At 40.1% G+C, this 17,632-nt stretch overlaps 1 non-coding gene across 1 annotated transcript; it reads right to left on the bottom strand.

Annotated features, from left to right (window-relative positions):
- Window positions 1-8,710: 8,710 nt before the first annotated feature.
- LOC112266225 lies at window positions 8,711-8,765 on the bottom strand. Its single transcript, XR_002955878.1, has one exon. It is a non-coding gene; the product is annotated as a U7 small nuclear RNA (small nuclear RNA).
- Between the last annotated feature and the right edge of the window lie 8,867 nt (window positions 8,766-17,632).

The following is a 17,632-nucleotide window of genomic DNA, read 5'->3' as shown; positions in this document are numbered from 1 at the left end:
GAATAGGAAAATTTAGTCACTGGATAATGCAGCAGAGTACTACGTAGAGAACAGGATCATTTAGACACTGGAAATAGCAGCAGAGTACTAGGTAGAGAACAGGATCATTTAGACACTGGAGACTGCAGCAGAGTACTATGTAGAGAATAGGAACATTTAGTCACTGGATACAGCAGCAGAGTACGAGTTAGAGAACAGGATCATTTAGACACTGGATACAGCAGCAGAGTACTAGTTAGAGAACAGGATAATTTTGAAACTGGATACAGCAGCAGAGTACTAGTTAGAGAACAGGATCATTTAGACACTGGATACAGCAGCAGAGTACTACATAGAGAACAGCATCATTTAGTCACTGGATTCAGCAGCAGAGTACTAGGTAGAGAACAGGATAATTTAGTCACTGGATACAGCAGCAGAGTACTACGTAGAGAACAGGATCATTTAGTCACTGGATACAGCAGCAGAGCACTAGGTAAATTACAGAATGATTTAGACACTGGAGACTGCAGCAGAGTAGTGGGTTGAGTACAGGATAATTTAGACACTGGAGACTGCAGCAGAGTACTACGTAGAGAACAGGATAATTTAGTCACTGGATACAGCTGCAGAGTACTAGGTAGAGAACATGATAATTTAGTCTCTGGATACAGCTGCAGAGTATTATGTAGAGAACAGGAAAATTTAGTCACTGGATACAGCAGCAGAGTAGTGGGTAGAGAACAGGATCATGTAGAGACTGAAGACTGCAAAAGAGTAGTGGGTTGAGTACTGGATAATTTAAACACTAGAGACTGCAGCAGAGTACTAGGTAGAGTAAATTATAATTTAGACACTGGAGACTGCAGTAGAGAACTAGGTAGAGTACAAGATATTTTAGAAACTGGAGACTGCAACCGAGTGTTAGGTAAAGTACTGAACAATTTAGACACTGGAGACCGCAGTAGAGATATAATTAGAGTACAGGATAAGTTAGACACAGGAGACTGCAGTAGAGAAATAGGTAGAGTACAATTACTTTAGACACAGTAGACTGCAGCAGAGTAGTTTGTAGAGTACAGGGTAAATTAGACACTGAAGACTGCAGCAGAGTACAAGGTAGAGAACAGGTTCATTTAGACACAGGAGACTGCAGCAGAGTAGTTTGTAGAGTACAGGGTAAATTAGACACTGAAGACTGCAGCAGAGTACAAGGTAGAGTACAGGATCATTTAGACACTGGAGACTGTAGCAGAGTAGTTTGTAGAGTACAGGATCATTTAGACACTGGAGACTGCAGTAGAGAACTAGGTAAATTACAGAATGATTTAGACACTGGAGACTGCATAAGAGTAGTGGGTTGAGTACAGGATAGTTTAGACACTGGAGACTGCAGCAGAGTAGTGGGTAGAGTACAGGATCATTTAGACACTGGAGACTGCAGCAGAGTACAAGGTAGAGAACAGGATAATTTAGACACTGAAGACTGTAGCAGAGTAGTGGGTTGAGTACAGGATCATTTAGACACAGGAGACTGCAGCAGAGTAGTTTGTAGAGTACAGGGTAAATTAGACACTGGAGACTGTAGCAGTGTACAAGGTAGAGAACAGGATAATTTAGACACTGGAGACTGTAGCAGTGTACAAGGTAGAGAACAGGATCATTTAGACACTGGAGACTGTAGCAGTGTACAAGGTAGAGTACAGGATAATTTAGACACTGGAGACTGTAGCAGTGTACAAGCTAGAGTACAGGATAATTTAGACACTGGAGACTGCAGTAGAGAACTAGGTGAATTACAGAGTTATTTAGTCACTGGAGACTGCATCAGAGTAGTGGGTAGAGTACAGGATCATTTATACACGGGAGACTGCAGCAGAGTATTGGGTAGAGTACAGGATCATTTATACACGGGAGACTGCAGCAGTGTTAGTGGGTAGAGTACAGGATCATTTATACACGGAAGACTGCAGCAGTGTTAGTGGGTAGAGTACAGGATCATTTATACACGGGAGACTGCAGCAGTGTTAGTGGGTAGAGTACAGGATAATTTATACACGGGAGACTGCAGCAGAGTATTGGGTAGAGTACAGGATAATTTATACACGGGAGACTGCAGCAGTGTTAGTGGGTAGAGTACAGGATCATTTATACACGGAAGACTGCAGCAGTGTTAGTGGGTAGAGTACAGGATCATTTATACACTGGAGACTGCAGCAGAGTATTGGGTAGAGTACAGGATAATTTAGACACGGGAGACAGCAGCAGAGTATTGGGTAGAGTACAGGATAATTTAGACACGGGAGACTGCAGCAGAGTATTGGGTAGAGTACAGGATCATTTATACACTGGAGACTGCAGCAGAGTATTGGGTAGAGTACAGGATCATTTATACACGGGAGACTGCAGCAGAGTATTGGGTAGAGTACAGGATCATTCATACACTGGAGACTGCAGCAGAGTATTGGGTAGAGTACAGGATCATTTATACACGGGAGACTGCATCAGAGTAGTGGGTAGAGTACAGGATAATTTAGACACGGGAGACTGCAGCAGAGTATTGGGTAGAGTACAGGATCATTTATACACTGGAGACTGCAGCAGAGTATTGGGTAGAGTACAGGATCATTTATACACGGGAGACTGCAGCAGAGTATTGGGTAGAGTACAGGATCATTTATACACGGGAGACTGCAGCAGTGTTAGTGGGTAGAGTACAGGATAATTTATACACGGGAGACTGCAGCAGAGTATTGGGTAGAGTACAGGATCATTTATACACGGGAGACTGCAGCAGTGTTAGTGGGTAGAGTTCAGGATCATTTATACACGGAAGACTGCAGCAGTGTTAGTGGGTAGAGTACAGGATCATTTATACACGGGAGACTGCAGCAGAGTATTGGGTAGAGTACAGGATCATTTATACACGGGAGACTGCAGCAGTGGTAGTGGGTAGAGTACAGGATCATTTATACACGGGAGACTGCAGCAGTGTTAGTGGGTAGAGTACAGGATCATTTATACACGGGAGACTGCAGCAGAGTAGTGGTTAGTTTACTCGATCAATTTAACACTGGAGACTGCAACAGAGTACTAGGTATAATCCAGGATAATTTAGACACTGGAGACTGCAGCAAAGTACTAATAGAGTACAGAATAATTTAGACACTGGAGACTGCAGCAAAGTACTAATAGAGTACAGAATAATTTAGACACTGGAGACTGCAGCAAAGTACTAATAGATTACAGAATAATTTAGACACTGGAGACTGCAGCAAAGTACTAATAGAGTACAGAATAATTTAGACACTGGAGACAGCAGCAGAGTACTAATAGAGTACAGAATAATTTAGACACTGGAGACAGCAGCAGAGTACTAATAGAGTACAGAATAATTTAGACACTGGAGACTGCAGCAGAGTACTAATAGAGTACAGGATAATTTAGACACTGGAGACTGCAGCAAAGTACTACTAGAGTACAGAATAATTTAGACACTGTAGACTGCAGCAGAGTACTTGGTAGAGTACATGATAATTTACACACTGTAGACTGCAGCAGGGTAGTTTATAGAGTACAGGATAATTTAGACACTTGGGACTGCAGCAGAGTAGTGGGTAGAGTACAGGATGATGTAATTAATATACCTGTATTTAAAGCCCCCATGCAGTATTTTAATAGAAATAGGATAAATAATCACTGTATGTCTAATATAATCACTGTATAATCACTTTGTTTTTATTTGATGCCATGATCATCATCATTACTATTTTACATGTCAGAGAGACATTTCTCTTCTACACAACACTTTTATTTATGAATGTTCCAAAAACTTTGCTTCCTGCTGAACGTGCCGCCTCTTAACCCTTCAAAGTAAGTGGATACTTATGCAAATAAAATATGACTGGTCAGAATAATCAGATTGTGATGCCACGATCTGACCCAAAAACTTCATCCCACCAACACATTGTGTAACTCCACTTTTGTTTTACATCTCTTACACACAAAGGGTATTATTATAATTTTCTGATTTCCACAATGTTATTTTGACCTTATAGTGTGGAATATCATAAAAAACAGGTACATTTTGTTTTTGACTGCACTGCTTCTATAAACAAGCTCACACTGTCACTGGATATTGAGGGGGAGAGCGAAAGAGAGGGAGAAGGAAAGAGAGAGAGAGAGAGAGACAGAGAGAGAGAGTGTGAGAGAGGGAGGCACGGAGGAAGAGAGAATAGCAGGGAGAGAGAGAAAACTGACAGGGAGTGAGAGCAGGATTTGGGTGCTGAGCCTGATCCCACTCACAAAAGCAGGACAGATAATCAGCTTCCTCTCTCATCCAGGCTGATTCAGTCCTATACGGAATTCCCACGCGACGCAGGCCTTCCAAACCGGACTGCCATCCTCTCATCCCTTCTCCTTTATACTGTGATCCCCTCTTCTCCAAGCCTCCCTTTTCTCTGAGCCTGTGACACACATTCCGTATTCCCCCCACTTGAGTCCCATCAGTAACCCTGAGAGTTTTTGCTCCTCTTTCTTATAATGTTTCGTCCTCTTTATTTTCACTTCCTTTTGTTCATTTCAAAAAGCAAAGGATGTTTGTTTTTGATTACCTTCTAATTCATGTGTCTCTCCTTTGTCCTCTGCTCTGTCATTTTATTTATGCTCTCTCTTCTTTCTCCTCCAGCAGCATCTCACTAGACTGTCACTGATGATGCAATCACACCATTCTCTGTAGTGATGAAACTGTCTGTTACTAATTAGAAAACAAAAAAAGCTATTCCTTAAACTATTTCCCTCTCAAATTATGGGTGGAAAAGTTCATTCAATGGAATATAGGAAAAATAAAGATGATATATGCATGTCTGTTGGTTACAGGTGTGTGTATGTGTTTGTGCGTTTATGTGGGTGTGTTTTATTGCATATGTCTAAAATAAATTACCTTTCTAAATGCATTCAAGCTATCCCTCTAGCCTCCTCCCATCCAGTAGATCTTAAGATGTTCATACTGTATCTTCAGATTTGTTTTCAATATGATGTTTGAATATGGATGGTAATGTAGTGTGTGTATCTGACACAAACATAAGTCCATTTCAACCCAACATGATCTTATAGAACGGAAACATACAGCTTTACGTACATACTTATACGCCAGTGGGGGTCGGTGCCACTTAAGATGGGGGAGGACAATTTTTTTTTAGCATTGTTTCTATTGAAGCATATTGGATGTCTGTTATTCTAATTACAATCACCCAGCTCAATGTGATATCAATAGGTTTAGGCTATTATATGATATTAAAGTTGTCCCTGTACCCATCATGAGGTTGCTACAACCTATGAATGTAAGTTTACAACGTACGCTAGGTGCACAGGTCGAGAGAAATGTCAATAATCAAGGTGACAGACATTGACACATTCAATGCCGCCTTGCATCCTCCTGCTTGCATCTAGCTGATCTAGGGAGTTTATTTTGGACAAATGCAGGTATGTTTATCCCAGTTTTGTTCCTTTTGCTTCCCTTTAAGAACAGTTTTTCAACAGAATCAGCGGAATGAATACACCCCTGATCACAAGCAAACACAGTTCACTTTCATAGCAGCCACACACATATACATATACAGTGGGGGAAAAAATGTATTTAGTCAGCCACCAATTGTGCAGGTTCTCCCACTTAAAAAGATGAGAGAGGCCTGTAATTTTCATCATAGGTACACTTCAACTATGACAGACAAAATTAGAAAAAAAATCCAGAAAATCACATTGTAGGATTTTTTATGAATTTATTTGCAAATTATGGTGGAAAATAAGTATTTGGTCACCAACAAACAAGCAAGATTTCTGGCTCTCACAGACCTGTAACTTCTTCTTTAAGAGGCTCCACTGTCCTCCACTCGTTACCTGTATTAATGGCACCTGTTTGAACTTGTTATCAGTATAAAAGACACCTGTCCACAACCTCAAACAGTCACACTCCAAACTTCTCTATGGCCAAGACCAAAGAGCTGTCAAAGGACACCAGAAACAAAATTGTAGACCTGCACCAGGCTGGGAAGACTGAATCTGCAATAGGACAATGATCCCAAACACACCTCCCGGGCAATGAAGGAGTGGCATCGTAAAAAGCATTTCAAGGTCCTGGAGTGGCCTTGCCAGTCTCCAGATCTCAACCCCATAGAAAATCTTTGGAAGGAGTTGAAAGTCCGTGTTGCCCAGCAACAGCCCCAAAACATCACTGCTCTACAGGAGATCTGCATGGAGGAATGGGCCAAAATACCAGCAACAGTGTGTGAAAACCTTGTGAAGACTTACAGAAAACGTTTGAACTCTGCAATTGCCAACAAAGGCTATATAACAAAGTATTGAGATAAACTTTTGTTATTGACCAAATACTTATTTTCCACCATAATTTGCAAATAAATTCATTAAAAATCCTACAATGTGATTTTCCTGATTTTTTTTCTGATTTTGTCTGTGTGGTTGAAGTGTGCCTATGATGAAAATTACAGGCCTCTCTCATCTTTTTTAAGTGGGAGAACTTGCACAATTGGTGGCTGACTAAATCATTTTTTCCCCCACTTGTATTTTAGGACACATATTTATCCCCTTGTTTTTTGTGGGCACAAATCTCAATTTGTTTGCATGGGTTATCTTCATATGAGTCCCATGACACTTATGGGTGTACAAATAATTTTGTGAAAAGACAGACTTCTCTAGGGTAGGGGGCAGCATTTGGAATTTTGGTTGAATAGTGTGCCTAAATTAAACTGCCTTCTACTCAGGCCCGGAAGATAGGATATGAATATAATTGGTAGATTTGGATAGAAAACACTCTAAAGTTTCCACAACTGTTAAAAAATAATGTCTGTGAGTATAACAGAACTGATTTGGTAGGTGAAAACCTGAGAAGAATCCATCCAGGAAGTTGGATTGTTTTTGTTGTAGCTTTCTATTCAATGCCATTACAGTATCCATTGACTTAGGACTTCAATTGTTCTATTGTTCCTACAGTCTTTTGAAATTGTTTCAGGCTTGTGTTCTGAAAAATGATGGAGTAAAAGCAGTCTGAATGAGTGGAACCTACCGTGTCACAGAGCTTTTTCATGCGCGGGACCGAGAGAGTGCCTTTCTTGTTCACCATTTATATTGACGACGTTATTGAAATGTTATCAATTATTTAGGCTAAAACCAACCTGAGGATTGAATATAAACATTGTTTGACATGTTTCTATGAACTTTACGGATACAATTTCGATGTTTTGGTCTGCCTGTTGTGACTGCGTTTGAGCCTGTGGATTACTGAAGAAAACAAGCGAACAAAACAGAGGTTTTCAGATATGAAGAGAGACTTTATCGAACAAAAGGAACATTTATTGAATAAATGAATGTCTTCTGAGTGCAATCATATTAAGATCATCAAAGGTAAGTGATTAATTTTATCTCTATTTCTGACTTGTGTAGCTCTTCTACTTGGCTGGTTACTGTTTGTAATGATACTGAGCATATGTCTTCTCAAAGAAACTACTGGTATTCAAAACTTGCCATAATATTTCTGTCATACTGCTTTGTTGACAACGCCAACCCTCTCGCACCCTGGGAATTCAGCCAATCAGTAGCTGCCGCTGCAATTATTTATGAATATTATTAAACTCTGTGTTGTCTGAATTTAAAATCAGGACTAGTTAGTTAAAGAAGGTATGTTAGAACAAGGTTGGGACAACAGCCTGCTTACCCCCAGGCCCTCCAGGACTAAAGTTGCCATAATCTGCCCAATGCTAATGCTACATTGTGTATTTATTTACAGGGCGTAAGTCATTTTTTTTATAGAAGCTATGTTACTAAGTTTACCTCATGGGTGAGCTCCTATTGACACAATGACAGAACCATCAAAACATAAGTAAGTACTACATTTTCAGTGAATATCTTATTTTTCTGTTTTCATGAACAGTAGTTGTTATTCAGGACTCAGGGCAGGGATCAGTGTGTTGGAGGTATGCATATGTTAACACACATAATTACTTGAATTATTACTTTGACAGGTTCTCATTACTTCTTATTGTGTAGCTGTTTCTCTCCCGGCGAAGCATATTGATTTTCCCAACCTCTAATTCCAGTACTGAAATTGAAATGGATGGATTGCCATGACTGCTGTTGTCTTGCATCATTTGAAAGAGACATGCACCAAATTGTTCTGTGGTAATTTTGCAATATTACAGTACATTTTCCTTTTTCCACAGACAGACTGTCATTGTCATATACTAAGCCAAGCAGAAACAGATAGATAGATCATTCAATATCCCAATAATATTGATAGACATACAGTATCAGTATTGGTCTTCCTATGGGTTTATACAATATGTCTGTACCTGTGTATGTATTTATTCTAGGTATCTAAATATAAGCCATGTATGACTGCTGTACATGTTTGTGCACCATATATGTCAGACTTGGAGAAGTGAGTGTGTGTGCTTGTCATCCTTATGGGAGATATGGAAGATAATCCTAATGGATTTGCTATCACATATGTGTCATTGCCTTTTTATATACTCATATAAAAAAAGTATTTATTATACTATGGTCCAAAAACTCTAGTATTACTACATGTATATATTGTATCATTCACTATAGTGTATTTGCATACTTTACAGAAGTATTCAATGTAGTGTTTTGTAGTAAGTACTAGAATACTGTAGTATTTACCAGTGTTTTGTTTTATTATCTTTGACATAGAAGTGGAGGCTTTCTCCTTGAGGAAACCGACTGGAAAAATACTAAAAGAGCAAATGTTCCATAACCTGTAGGTAGGTATCTAGGTAGGTGTCACGTTCTGACCTTTATTTCCTTTGTTTTGTATTTATTTAGTATGGTCAGGGCGTGAGTTGGGTGGGCAGTCTATGTTTGTTTTTCTATGTTTTGGGTATTTCTATGTTTCGGCCTAGTATGGTTCTCAATCAGAGGCAGGTGTCATTAGTTGTCTCTGATTGAGAATCATACTTAGGTAGCCTGGGTTTCACTGTGTGTTTGTGGGTGATTGTTCCTGTCTCTGTGTTTGCACCAGATAGGACTGTTTAGGTTTTCGCACATTTATTGTTTTGTTAGTTATTTCATGTCTAGTTCCTTTATTAAAGAACATGAATAACCACTACACTGCATTTTGGTCCGCTTCTCCTTCACCACAGGAAAACCCTTAAAGTAGGGAGGTAGGACTGGGGTCTGAATGGATAGTTCTGAGCTTCTACTCGTTTCTATAACCTGTATGGTCTATACTTATGGGTGGCACAAAATGACATATGGGAGAGGGGAATAGCAAGGGTATCCAGTACTTCAGAAAGTATTCATACCACATGATTAATTCACAATTTTGTTGTTACAGCCTGAATTCAAAATGGATTAAATATTTTTTTCTCATCCATCTAGACACTACCTCACAATGACAAAGTGAAAACATTATTTTTTAGAAATGTTTCCTATTGTATGTAGGACAGTGACACAAATTCGAAATGTAATCCATTTAAATTCAGGCTGTAACACAACAAAATGTGAAAAAAACCAAGGGTAGTGCATACTTTCTGAAGGCCCTGTATACAAATTAAATAATGTAGTATTTACTATAATAAAACAAGTTAAGTGTTTTGCAGACTGTAGTGTTTTAACAGACATTACTGTAGTATTTACTATAATATACTTGTCACGTCGAAGTCGGTCCCTGTCCTTGTTCTGGCGACGTTCGGCGGTCGACGTCACCGGCCTTCTAGCCATCGCCGATCCACTTTTCATCTTCCATTTGTTTTGTCTTTGTTTTACACACCTGGTTTCAATTCCCCAATTACATGTTCATTATTTAACCCTCTGTTTTCCCCATGGTTTTTGTGCGTTTGTTTATTGTAAGTTCGGTCCGTTGTTTGTGGGCCTGGTGTTACTTCATGTATTTTGATATTCTGAGTAAAGTTCCTTGTGTTACTCATCTCTGCTGTCCTGACTCCTCTGCACCAGCTACACCCAGATCCTTACAATACTTAATATATTTTAAGTGATACACATGATTGAGGAATACTACAGTGTGTAGTATTGTATTCTACAGTATACTACAGTTTACTACATAATTCTATAGTAAGTACTGTATTATTCTATAGTAAACTGTAATATTTTGTCATGTGGGTACCCCTGGCACATTCAGGGCCATTAGGTAGAGCTACGCTATATAATGCTAACTTGCTCCTGTCTCTGCCTATGTGGGCTAACAGATACTAGCGACTAGCCCCCTGGCCCCCATCTGTCTCTGATACCTGCCCTGTGTGATCTTACCCGCAGGCCATACACATACCTCAGGTCTCCCTAGCCCACAGCTCTATGATTAAATGAACATCCCTTGAGTGGCAAGAGACCCCCGAAAGACAAACGGAGATGGATCAACGTTTTAACCAAAGTATTGTATCTTTCTCTCTCTCTCTGTTTCTTTCTCTCTGTTTCTTTCTCTGTCTCTCAAGTGTCCCCCCAAAGCATCTTTGATAAGAAGATGTATTACTTTATTAGATCACTAGTGTGCCTCAGCCCTCAGGCAAACAGCTGATTGGAAGAGACAGGCGCACAATGCTGAGAAATGCCAGGGCTGACTGTTCAGGCCGCCACGGAATACCAGGAGTTCTAGGAACAAAGCAGGCCAATTGTTTGGAGCACTACGGAATTCTAGGATTATAAGTAACTGTTGGCAGGTAGCTAGAAAGTCTGGGCACCATGGGATTCCAGGTGTTCTTAGAACAAGGACTGGAATCAGAGAGACAGGGAGAGAAAGGGTAGAGAAGTAAGGGAAAAACGTTTTGGAATTTACTTTTTTCCGACTATTTACATTTCTTCTCTACTTGTACTCTTTCCTGAAGAAAATAAGAGACATGATTTCAATTTGAGTCATCAATTAAATATGATATTTCCATTAATTACAGATTTATTTGTCTTTCTTTAGATTTTTTCTTTAGTAATGAGGTGGAGATTTTTTGGAAATTGGTTGAGAACTTGTTGCATTAACGTACCTGAGAAAAGTAAAAACTACCCTGGGGGTTGACCTACTAAAAGTTACTGTGGGTGGTGGTGTGTGTGTGTGTGCCACACTTCCCCTCTTAGAGAGTCGTTAGGTGCACTGTAGGATGATGTTGAGAATCGACAACTCTAGACAGTCGGCAACCACTCACAGATGACATTTCACAGACAGAACAATGACTTTCTAGTAACCCTCTGCTCTTTTATGTGCTCCACAAGACTGGCTCATTGAACACACACACACACACACACACACACACACACACACACACACACACACACACACACACACACTGAACACCAGACCTGTTCTCTCCTGGCCTCCTCAAGACCTGCTGTTTGTTGGAGGCCCAGATGAAGGTGTAGGAAGTAAGAAACCAGAAGCTTCTGTCTGGTGGAGGCCCAGATGAAGGTGTAGGAGAAGAGAAACCAGGAGTAGTGGAGGAAATAGGATTTGCTGCCGAGTGTGTGTGTGTGTGTGTGTGTGTGTGTGTGTGTGTGTGTGTGTGTGTGTGTGTGTGTGTGTGTGTGTGTGTGTGAAAGAGAGAGTGATCAGTCTTATCCCTCTTCTCATTTTCTATTTTTTATATATATTTATATATATAGAGAGAGAGAGAAAGAGAGAGGTAATTGTTTTGTCAGTTTGGCTGGGATTTCTCCCAGAGAACGGCCTGAGTTCAGCTTCATGTGACGTTTGGCTGTTGGACTGATTACAGAGTACTGTAATTCCTTTCTCTCTGACCTGACCTAAATAATGCACACACTATCACCATCTTGTGTACACTATCACCCTCTTGTGTACACTATCACCCTCTTGTGTACACTACTACCCTCTCATCTACATAATTTATTTGAGCTTATATTTCTTTCATCACATTCCCAGTGCGTCAGAAGTTTACATACACTCAATTAGTATTTGTTAGCATTGCAATTAAATCGTTTAACTTGCGTCAAACGTTTCAGGAAGCCTCCCACAAGCATCCCAAAATAAGTTGGGTGAATTTTGGCCAATTCCTCCTGACAGAATTGGTGTAACTGAGTCAGGTTTGTAAGCCTCCTTGCCTGCACATGCTTTTTCAGTTCTGCCCACAAATGTTCTATGGGATTGAGGTCAGGGCTTTGTGATGCCCACTCCAATACCTTGACTTTGTTGTCCTTAAGCCCTTTTGCCACAACTTTGGAAGTATGCTTTGGGGTCATTGTCAGTTTGGAAGACCCATTTGCGACCAAGCTTTAACTTCCTGGCTGATGTCTTGAGATGTTGCTTCAATATATCCACAATATTTTCCTGGCTCATGATGCCATCTATTTTGTCCCCATGTGCAGTTGCAAACCATAGTCTGGCTTTTTTATTGCGGTTTTGGAGCAGTGGCTTCTTTCTTGTTGAGCGGCCTTTCAGGTTATGTCGATATAGGACTTGTTTTACTATGGATATACAGTGCCTTGCGAAAGTATTCGGCCCCCTTGAACTTTGCGACCTTTTGCCACATTTCAGGCTTCAAACATAAAGATATAAAACTGTATTTTTTTGTGAAGAATCAACAACAAGTGGGACACAATCATGAAGTGAAACGACATTTATTGGATATTTCAAACTTTTTTAACAATTCAAAAACTGAAAAATTGGGCGTGCAAAATTATTCAGCCCCTTTACTTTCAGTGCAGCAAACTCTCTCCAGAAGTTCAGTGAGGATCTCTGAATGATCCAATGTTGACCTAAATGACTAATGATGATAAATACAATCCACCTGTGTGTAATCACGTCTCCGTATAAATGCACCTGCACTGTGATAGTCTCAGAGGTCCGTTAAAAGCGCAGAGAGCATCATGAAGAACAAGGAACACACCAGGCAGGTCCGAGATACTGTTGTGAAGAAGTTTAAAGCCGGATTTGGATACAAAAAGATTTCCCAAGCTTTAAACATCCCAAGGAGCACTGTGCAAGCGATAATATTGAAATGGAAGGAGTATCAGACCCCTGCAAATCTACCAAGACCTGGCCGTCCCTCTAAACTTTCAGCTCATACAAGGAGAAGACTGATCAGAGATGCAGCCAAGAGGCCCATGATCACTCTGGATGAATTGCAGAGATCTACAGCTGAGGTGGGAGACTCTGTCCATAGGACAACAATCAGTCGTATATTGCACAAATCTGGCCTTTATGGAAGAGTGGCAAGAAGAAAGCCATTTCCTAAAGATATCCATAAAAAGTGTAGTTTAAAGTTTGCCACAAGCCACCTGGGAGACACACCAAACATGTGGAAGAAGGTGCTCTGGTCAGATGAAACCAAAATTGAACTTTTTGGCAACAATGCAAAACGTTATGTTTGGCGTAAAAGCAACACAGCTCATCACCCTGAACACACCATCCCCACTGTCAAACATGGTGGTGGCAGCATCATGGTTTGGGCCTGCTTTTCTTCAGCAGGGACAGGGAAGATGGTTAAAATTGATGGGAAGATGGATGGAGCCAAATACAGGACCATTCTGGAAGAAAACCTGATGGAGTCTGCAAAAGACCTGAGACTGGGACGGAGATTTGTCTTCCAACAAGACAATGATCCAAAACATAAAGCAAAATCTACAATGGAATGGTTCAAAAATAAACATATCCAGGTGTTAGAATGGCCAAGTCAAAGTCCAGACCTGAATCCAATCGAGAATCTGTGGAAAGAACTGAAAACTGCTGTTCACAAAGTCTCTCCATCCAACCTCACTGAGCTCGAGCTGTTTTGCAAGGAGGAATGGGAAAAAAGTTCAGTCTCTCGATGTGCAAAACTGATAGAGACATACCCCAAGCAACTTACAGCTGTAATTGCAGCAAAAGGTGGCGCTACAAAGTATTAACTTAAGGGGGCTGAATAATTTTGCACGCCCAATTTTTCAGTTTTTGATTTGTTAAAAAAGTTTGAAATATCCAATAAATGTCGTTCCACTTCATGATTGTGTCCCACTTGTTGTTGATTCTTCACAAAAAAATACAGTTTTATATCTTTATGTTTGAAGCCTGAAATGTGGCAAAAGTTCGCAAAGTTCAAGGGGGCCGAATACTTTCGCAAGGCACTGTAGATACTTTGTACCTGTTTCCTTCAGTATCTTCACAAGGTCCTTTGCTGTTGTTCTGGGATTGATTTGCACTTTTCACACCAAAGTACGTTCATCTCTAGGAGACAGAACGCGTCTCCTTCCTGCGTGTTTTGAAGGCTGCGTGGTCCCGTGGTGTTTATACTTGCGTACTATTGTTTGTACAGATGAACGTGGTACCTTCAGGCATTTGGAAATTGCTCCCAAGGATGTTCCAGACTTGTGGAGGTCTACCATTTTTTCTCTGAGGTCTTTGCTGATTTATTTTGATTTTCCCATGATGTCAAGCAAAGAGGCACTGAGTTTGAAGGTAGGCCTTGAAATACATCAACATGTACACCTCCAATTAACTCAAATTATGTCAATCAGAAGCTTCTAAAGCCATGACATAACTTTCTGGAATTTTCCAAGCTGTTTAACCCCTCTAGGGTAGGTGAGACACTAACGTCCCACCAGGCCAACATCCGGTGAAACTGCAGAGCTAACATTCTAAATAAACCATTTGTTCTAGTAAACATTCTAAATACACCATTTGTTATAGTAAACATTCTAAATACACCATTTGTTATGGTAAACATTCTAAATACACCATTTGTTCTAGTAAACATCTTGTAAATACATGTATCTTACATCATTTAAAAGATGAACGTCTTATTATTCCAGCCGCTGTGTCGGATTTGAAAAAGGTTTACTGCAAAAGCAAACATGCTATTTTCTGAGGCCAGCTCCCCGCACACACAAGTGTCACTAGCATTTTCCAACCAAGTGTTAGCGTCATGAAAGTCAGAAATAACAATAAAATAAATCGCTTACCATTGAAGATCTTCCTCTGGTGGCAATGCCAAGTGTCCTAACTACACAGTGAATGTTTGTTTTGTTTGATAAAGTCAATTTTTATAGCCTAACACGAAACATTTGTAAACCGCTTGCGTCATGATTTCCATCTCATTCAACTTTGGAAGATGCGTTTGTGGTAATTACACACACTAAACAAACGTTTATCCAGTCATGGTTGTTTCATTGCAATCCTCTGGTTGTTACTAACACAACCATACTTGATGGTTCTTTTCCTGGGAAGTATTGACCGACACAAACCGATTTGAAGACACCAATCTGGGGGCGGTCCGTCAGGAAGTCCAGGATCCAGTTGCAGAGGGAGGTGTTTAGTCCCAGGGTCCTTAGCTTAGTGATGGGCTTTGAGAGCACTGTGGTGTTGAATGCTGCGCTGTCGTCAATGAATAGCATTCTCACATAGGTGTCCCTTTTGTCCATATTGGAAAGGGCAGTGTGGAGTGCAATAGAGATTGGGTAGCCTAGTGGTTAGAGCGTTGGACTAGTAACCGAAAGGTTGCAAGTTCGAATCCCTGAGCTGACAAGGTACAAATCTGTTGTTCTGCCCCTGAACAGGCAGTTAACCCACTGTTCATAGGCCGTCATTGAAAATAAGAATTTGTTCTTAACTGACTTGCCTAGTAAAATAAAGGTAAAATTAAAAAATTAAATCTGTGATTCTGTTGGTGCGGTATGCACATTGGAGTAGATCTAGTTAAAACTTCTTAGAGATAGGGGGCAGCAGTTCTACTTCTTGATAAAAAGCGTGCACACTCTGAAGTTTCTAAAAACGGGTTCAATCATGTCTGTGACTATATCAGAACTTATGTAGCAGGCCAAACCCCAAGGAAGAACTGTTAGGAAAAAGAAAAAAATCCCTCTGACAGTTCCCTGAATTGTCTTTGTCAAGGGAAATTAGATAGCGCCCATTTTACAGTTCCTACAACTTCCACAGGATGTCACCAGTCTTTGGAATTGGGTTGAAGTTAATCATTGGTGAAACGAAGAAGAGGCACTTCCTGGCAGACGTTACACTGTTGATAGTTATGTAAGAGGGAAAATCGTGCATGTATTGTTGACTTGCTGTTATTGAATACAGATCGCCGCGTCAACAATTTAATCGATTATTAACTTTTAAAAATACCTAAAGTTGGATTATAAAAGTAGTTTGAAATATTTTGGCAAAGTTTATAGGCAACTTTTGAAATGTTTTGTAATGACGTTGTGTTTTGGAAAGCTGTTTTAATCTAACTGCACTATCCGATTTACAGTAGCTATTTCAGCGAAAACATTCCATGCGATTGTTTGAGGACGGCGCCGCACATAAAAATATTTTTCCACCGGCACAGGTTTCATAAATTCACAAATAGCGATTAAATATTCACTTACTTCTTGAAAATCTTCTTCTGATTTGTCATTAAAAAGGGTCCCAGCTATAACATGTAGTGTCATTTTGTTAGATAAAATTGTTCTTTATATCCCAAAAAGTCTGTTTAGTTGGCGCCATCGATTTGAGTTATCCACTCGTTCAACATGCAGAGAAAGGATTCCGAAAATTTACCCCTAAACGTTGTTTCAACAAGTCAAAATACATTTCGATACACTCCTCAGATACCCTAAAATGTAATCAAACTATAATATTTCTTACGGAAAGATGTATATTCAATAGGAAATAGATTTTAGCAGGTGCATCCTGTCTTCATGGCACATTACAAGTTACAAGCCTGAAACCTTGAACATAGACTACTGACACCCTGTGGAAGAAATAGGAATGGCATCCTGGGTGCAAATTTCAGTATGCCCTTATACTTGCCATTGTAAGAGGATGGTCTCTCATCAAAATAAACATTTCCCATTGTTTTTCTTTTGATTTTCTCCAACTATATCTTTTGTGTAATATTCTCCCACATTATGTTAACATTTCTACAAACTTCAAAGTGTTTTATTTCCAATGGTACCAATTATATTCACATCCTGGCTTCAGGGGCTGAGCAACAGGCAGTTTACTTTGGGTGGAAATTAAGATAAAAGTGCCTAGCCCTAAGACGTTTGAATTAATGCGTTTGAGCCATTCAGTTGTGTTGTGACATGGTAGGGGGTGTTATACAGAAGACAGCCCTATTTGGTAAAAGACCAAGTCCATATTATGGCAATAACAGCTCAAAGAAGCAAAGAGAAATGACAGTCATTCATTTAAGACATGAAGGTCAGTCTATACGGAAAATTTTAAGAACTTTGAAAGTGCAGTCACAAAAACCATGAATCTTTATAAAGAAACTGGCTCCCATGAGGACCTTCACATGATTGGAAGACCCAGAGTTACCTCTGCTGCAGAGGATAAGTTCATTAGAAATACCAGCCTCAGAAATTGCAGCCCAAATAAATGCTTCATAGAGTTCAAGTAACACATCTCAACATCAATTGTTCAGAGGAGACTGTGTTAATCAGGCCTTCACGGTCAAATGTTTGCAAAGAAACCACTACTAAAGGACACCAATAAGAAGAAGTCTTGCTTGGGCCTAGAAACATGAGCAATGGACATTAGACCGGTGAAAATGTGTCCTTTGGTCTGGAGTCCAAATTGGAGATTTTTGGTTCCAACCATGTGAGATGCAGTGTGGGTGAATGGATGATCTCCACATGTGTATTTCCCACCGTAAAGCATGGAGGAGGAGGTGTTATGGTGTGGCGGTGTTTTGCTGGTGAC

The sequence above is a fragment of the Oncorhynchus tshawytscha genome, linkage group LG13 (assembly GCF_018296145.1).
Source record: "Oncorhynchus tshawytscha isolate Ot180627B linkage group LG13, Otsh_v2.0, whole genome shotgun sequence".
NCBI classification, from domain to species: Eukaryota; Metazoa; Chordata; class Actinopteri; order Salmoniformes; family Salmonidae; genus Oncorhynchus; species Oncorhynchus tshawytscha.
The sequence above is the reverse complement of the archived record's forward strand: the minus strand, read 5'-3'. Positions and strand labels throughout refer to the sequence as shown.